This window comes from Ambystoma mexicanum, chromosome 1p (assembly GCF_040938575.1).
Source record: "Ambystoma mexicanum isolate Mex_15411 chromosome 1p, UKY_AmexF1_1, whole genome shotgun sequence".
Lineage (NCBI taxonomy): Eukaryota > Metazoa > Chordata > Amphibia > Caudata > Ambystomatidae > Ambystoma > Ambystoma mexicanum.
Window position 1 is genome coordinate 761,012,550 of NC_090921.1, and position 6,621 is coordinate 761,019,170.

The window sequence follows — 6,621 nt, forward strand, 5'->3', positions numbered from 1 at the left end:
GAGTTAAAATATGGTGCCTGTGAGGTATCGTTAACATCTATTGTGCAAGTCTTTCCTATGTAAGCTGCACATTTCCCAGATGGCTGTACCACTTTTCTGATTTACTGAAAGCATAAAGACACTTTTGTAAGTCAGAAATGGTAGAGTTTTGAGAAATGCTCAGAAATTAGAAAATGGCAGTTTTGAGAAATGTACAAAGTGACACCTGAGAGAATTGTGTCTTTATTTAAAAGTTTTCAAGCTTCAGATTTTTTTTCCATTTATTTTGGATTTGGGGGATTTTTTCCAAGCAACGATTTGCCTGTCTTGGGCTGCAGGAGTTTTGGGGATTTTTTTACTGACTTCTTTCTCAGTAAAAACAAGCCACTAACACTACTTTTTATTTTAACTTAGTATATGTGTGTTTTCTCTATGTTTATGAATTGTGCTGTTTCTTACTTTTGAAACCCACTCATGGCGTTTACATGTGCGCTTGCTTTTTTCGGTTAATTTGGGTGGGAGTCAGCTTGTTTTGGGCTTTTTTCGTAAGGCGATGCAGCGCGTTTTTTCCTTCCACCTGGGAACACTGGACAATGGAGGACGAGATTCGAGCGTGGATCATGCTGCTGGGATCGATAAACAAAGCCAGAATCATTGGGTAAGGAGCTGATGTACACGTTTTAGGCTTTATTTCAGAGTGATGAGTGTGTCTCTCGGGAGTCAGACAGGTTGTGTTGATTTATGAGGCAGACTCTGCCTTTGCAGTGCGCGCTCCCCACGTCCAGCGCCCCCATCCGCCTCCTTGGACCAGCGACGCCATTTCTCCGTGAGCCTCCAAGCAGTGAGCACTGTTGCAGACCCTTGGTGTATATCATATGTTCTCCTGCTAAAGGCCGGCACAGTGCGTTTATCTGCAGGACACCGGGATGTTTTCCTTCCCTGGATAACAGGCTGCTGGCACATTTCATTACTTTCACACGGCGCAGCTCTAACCTGCTTTACAAGTGATATTAAAGCAGGCTAGAGCTTTACAGGAGAACATATAATATACACACGTGTCTGCAACATTGTGCTCCATTGTTTTCATACGACTTCAATGATCCAGCGTCATATATGCCAGCTATGGCTTTTGTGAGTTTCAGTCCAAAACACATTAACGCACCATGCAGCTGCCATTGTACTCGGAGCTGGGATTGGGTGTATGTGTATCATAGGCAGTGTGGGAGGGAAGGGGTGCAGTGGGCGCGCCTAGACCTACTGCAATTGATTTACTGGCACAACTGCACTTTATCACAAAACCAGCTGAGTTTTCGGGAGGGGCCGTTGTATAGGACATGACGCATGGGTGGCACCTCAAAGAAAAGGAGCCTATAGTCGTAAATCCTACTTTGGAAGCTGTGCAGTTAGAGCAGCATCTGTGGGGTTCGATGGGGGGGGGGGCTAATTTAATGAATATGTTGACCCAACTGTGCATTTTGAAAGCTCACTGAGGCCACGACTGTATTCAAAACGAACACATCCCTTTCAATTTACCTGCATTTGGCTGTCCTCTAAGAAATTCATACAGATTAAGAAAGTTCGTGCATATGTAGCCCCTTTTTCCCCAGGTCCAACTTGGGAGCCTGCACTTGAATGGGACAATAAGTGGGGGTGGGGGGGTGGTTTGGAAAGATATCCACAAGGATAACCTGAGGCGTTTCACACGAGTACACATTAGCTCTACATCGTGTGCCATCATCTCTGTGTAGTTGGTCACAGCTGTTTCACTGCATTTGGTGAAAGGCTGTTTTGCCAGGTTTTTTTGCTGCATTTTTGTTATGGGGTTTGGGGTAGGGGAAAATTAAGTAATTGTGGGTGTTGGGAGTGCGCCCCCATAGATAAATGGGGCAAAATGGGCAGGCACCGTGGTGGTCCATCTCCCCTTGAATCATCTTTCCCTTCCCTGTTGATGCTCTACATTCATGGCTGCCTCTCCCTTGCCAGATGCCTTAGAAATATTGCCTCCTGCTTTCCTTAATCGGCTGTTGCAAGACCCCCCCTGTGGCATGGAACATGCACATTCGCAACCACTGGAATGTAAACATGTCTGTCTTCAGCACTTAGCAATGGCTGGTTTGCTTTCGTCTTTGCAATTTTTTTTGGCAAATGGCCTGAACAATGGCACATGAATGCGGTTGCACATTGATGGTGCCATTTCACGACCAGGTCCATTCCACTGAATGCCCAGTACCTCTGACAAGCTGGTGGAGATGATTGCTCAAACCGCAGTCTCTTTGACATCTGTGCAGAGCCTGCTGACGCAGGTTCGAATCCCGGCAGCCCCAAACTCAGCCTTTTATCCTTCCGTGGTCGATAAATGAGCACCACACACACACTCGGATACCTGAGGGTTCGTAGCACTATATAAATGCTAAATTATTATTATTATTATCCTGGCTCAGTTTCTTCAATCAGCCTGACAAAAGCACAATGTTGTATTTGAACAGCAGAAGTAGTTATAAAGCAACATACATTTGAGTAAAATGGTTATTCTTTAGGGCAGGGGTGCACAACTGATTTTGACAGTGGGCCAAAAGTACCTTACATGATGGCTATAGTGGGCCGAAAAGTAAATGTGGACGGGGCGGTAGGCGCAGCAGGCGTGGCGTGGCGGGAGGCTTGGCCCCACCCCTCAACCAAACACTATGCCCCATGGCGCTCAACCAAACACTATGCCCCATGGCTCCCACCCCTCAAGCAAACACTATGCCCCAAGGCCCCCACCCCTCAACCAAACACCATGGCCCCCAACCAAACACTATGCCCCATGCCACCAAGCATGCACCATGCATACATACTCATACAGACCCAAACCCCCCCACACCCAACTCGGCACACAAACTCACAAGCATACACCAATACACTATGCACCCATATAGACCCGAACCCCCCGACCCCCCCAACTCAGCACACAAACTCACAAGCATACACCAATACACTATGCACCCATACAGACCCGAACTCCCACCCCCAACTCAGCACACAAACTCACAAGCACATTCAGGCAGACGCGACACACACACACCCCCTCCGCATCTCAACACACACTGCACTTGCACACAAACACATTCAGTCAGACCCGACACACACACCCCCTCCGCATCTCGACACACACTGCACTTGCACACACACATTCAGTCAGACCCGACACACGCACCCCCTCCGCATCTCGACACACACTGCACTTGCACACAAACACATTCAGGCAGAACCGACAAACACCCCACACCCGCATCTCAACATACACTGAACTTGCACACAAACACATTCAGGCAGACCCGACACACGCACCCCCTCCGCATCTCGACACACACTGCACTTGCGCTCTCTCTCTCTCTCTCTCTCTCTCTCTCTTCCTTTTCTCCCCCCCCCCCTGCTGGTGAGATCCGGTACTACGGCTGGCGTGGGCGGGGCAAGGCTGAAATGCCTTCCGCATCAAGCCTTACTGGCCACGCCAGCCGTAGTGCTGGCACTCCATTGGATCAGCACACACGCACTACGTGGCTCGTAGGAGCTGCGTGGTTCGTGTGCACTGAACCAATGGGGGCCATTGTTTTGTCCGGCCCGGAAGACAACAAAGACTTTCCTAATGGAGGCGGGCCGATGCTGCTTGCGGGCTGCCCTCCATTAGGAAAGTCTTTGTTGCTGGCGGGCCGGACAAAACGGCATGGCGGGCCGCAACTGGCCCGCGGGCCGTATGTTATGCACCCATACTTTAGGGTATATCCTACTCTTTTTCATCTTAACACTTCCAGACTTGTTCAGTTGCTTCGTTGAACTGCTTTGTGGCTGAAGGCAGACCTGGTTAAGACATTTTTTATCACACCAGTAGTGGGTTTACAACTCCAATTAAGTAATTAACTCTTAGAATACTGCTTTGAAAATCACAGGCAGGCACTTTAAGCGCAAAGTCTGATAAGGCTTGATTAAAGTGAGCTCAAAGTTCCCATAAGGAGGTATTTTGGGAGGGGCAGGATCTGGGTGTAAATGGCCATAGGGATTAAAATGACCATGGGCAGTCAATATTTCAGCAAATAACCAAACGCCTACCTGCTTTGTGTGCCTAGGTGTTCACCATTTCAGAAGTTCAGGCAAGACTGGCACCTGCCCGAGACTCTTCCATGGGTGGGTTCCTAACGAACTTCCTTACTTGCTGGGCTGTGTCTGGGTTCCCATCTGGCTCCCTGCGCTGGTTCCGGGTCTTGGTAATTGTCATTAGAATGCGTACTGTATTAAAATGTGTAATATTAATATTTGTGCTATTATTTCAGCCTACTGGGACACAGTGGATTCCCGTTAGCAGGTAGCAGCTGAGCACTGCTTGGAACTGGCCCTTCAGTGGATATAGAGGAGGCGGACGGGAGCCACAGAAAAAGTTTTCCCGATGCAAATCCCAACCCTGGTCCATCAACTGCATCAGAGGTAAGTGCCATTAGAGTTAAACAAAAGTTGGTGTGTGCCCTTATGAAATAAATAAATGCTTTTTCTCTATCCAAATACTATCGGTTGTAGGCTTCTTTGTCTCCACCCCAATCTCAAACCCTCCTCCCCAACATTCCTATGAAGCCATAGGGCTTCTAGACTGTGTCAGAGGGGGGGGAAAGGTAGCTCAAATACTGTGGCTCGTGTATTAACCGGTTATTGTCCATCACTCATTATATGCCCACATGCAAACATATTGCTTTGTCCATTACTTATGACCCGTTAAGCTTCAAATGTCATAGTGGTGTCCTATGTTATTTTTTTAGATTGTTACAAAAGCAAGCACGCACATAGTTAAATTCCCATAGGTATATGTTATCGGCATCAGTTGGCCCGGGAGCCAAATTTAGCTCCTGGTAGGCATGGTGTAAAGCTAACCAGGCTCTTCAAGGCTACAAACAGGGCTAAATAGCCCCCAGCTCCGCTCAATTTCAAACCCTGTGTATTTGTTTTGCTTGTATGGCTCCTTTACCAATGCACTGTCCATGGGGGAAACACGAGATTGGTAATTTCTTCACAATATACCAACTATGCAAAGAAATGGGAAAGAAGATAAACGGAGAGCCACTTCCTGGGGAAGTGACACTAATCTATATTAAATTCTAAGGAATTGCCATGGTTTCATCCAGATTGACAGCTTTGAGAAATGTAGTAATTGGAATTACGAAAGCACATTAGAGGGTGTACAGTGAAAATTGTCTATGCTTTATTTCTCACAGCCATGTGTCAACCAAAAAGTACTTTGCTTGCTCTTTTCAAACTTTTTACACAAATCTTTTTTCCATTTCAGAATGTATCCATGTTAAAGCCAGGGAAATGGGCTTTCCAGTACTCTCTGCATCCGAGTGCAGAAAAGCCCTCCAAAACAAAATTGGGAACTACCGGATGAAGAAGGAGCCAAACCTCGTCTTTTCTACACAAGTGTAGTTGCGCATTCCCTTGCTCTTTGCCTCGTCCTGGATACTAGTGTGACTCCCTGGACCTGTTCTCTTTCCCCTCTCAACCTTGCTCCCTGGGCTGGTCCCCACCGGACTCGCTTGCTCCCTAGGCTGGGCCTGTATACTCGTGTGACACCCCTGGACTGGTTCCGTGTCCCCTATCACGCTTGCTCCCTGGGCTGGACCGAACCGGACTGGTTCTGGGTCCCCTCTCACCCTTTATTTTTAAATTGTGAAGCACCCGTGTTTGGGATTGCTACAGTTGTGTTTTTGTGCTATGCACACAGTGTCCGATTGAACCTCTGCCTCTTTTTAATAAATATAGTGGGGGAAAAAAAACTGTGTCGCTTCTTTTAAAATATAGTTTATATGCCATTACATGGTCTTGACTTTCATGGCCATTTTACCTAAATGACTGTGACCTAATTAGTCATCACTATTGTTCTAAAGGCAATTCAAAATGCAACTCTCTGAAATGGGCAGCAATCGAGCCACAGTGACGCTTTTAAAGCCCAATTCAACAAGGTGCACCAAATGTGTTTTTAAGCATTTCTTTTCAGGATTATAGTAAACATTATTTTTGTTTAAACTCCTAAATTTATTTCCAGCTCATAAACCGAAACAATGCCTATATTGTTAAAGGATATTTTTGGGATTGCTTTGTTGTTTTGATTTGTAAAGTATTATTTGGTGACTAAATTAATTGCTTTAGGATTTCAAAAGGTTTATTTGGGGATTGCATTGCATTGCTTTTGGATCTCTACGAGGGTACATTTAGCCAAAAGGAAGCCAGCTGTAATCCGTTGCTTTTGTAATTATTTAGGGATGGCACTGCTTTTGGATTTTTATAGGATTGTTTGGGGATTGCATTGTTTTGGGATTTTTGCTGGATTGTTTGAGGATTGGATTGCTTTTGGATTTTTATAGGATTGTTTGGGGATTGGATTGATTTTGGATTTGTAGTGGATTGTTTGGGGATTGGATTGCTTTTGGATTTTTATAGGATTGTTTGGGGAGTGGATTTTTAGTGGATTGGATTGCTTGTGGATTGGATTGCTTTTGGATTTTTAGTGGATTGTTTGGGGATTGGATTGTTTTTGGATTTTTAGTGGATTGTTTGGGGATTGGATTGTTTTTGGATTTGTAGTGGATTGTTTGGGGATTGGATTGCTTTTGGATTTTT

At 45.9% G+C, this 6,621-nt stretch overlaps 1 long non-coding RNA gene across 1 annotated transcript; it reads left to right on the forward strand.

The window, feature by feature from the left end:
* Window positions 1-498: 498 nt before the first annotated feature.
* On the forward strand, window positions 499-5,777 carry LOC138580347 (uncharacterized). Its single transcript, XR_011304235.1, has 3 exons — window positions 499-637; window positions 4,290-4,440; window positions 5,291-5,777. It is a non-coding gene; the product is annotated as an uncharacterized lncRNA (long non-coding RNA).
* Window positions 5,778-6,621: the final 844 nt, after the last annotated feature.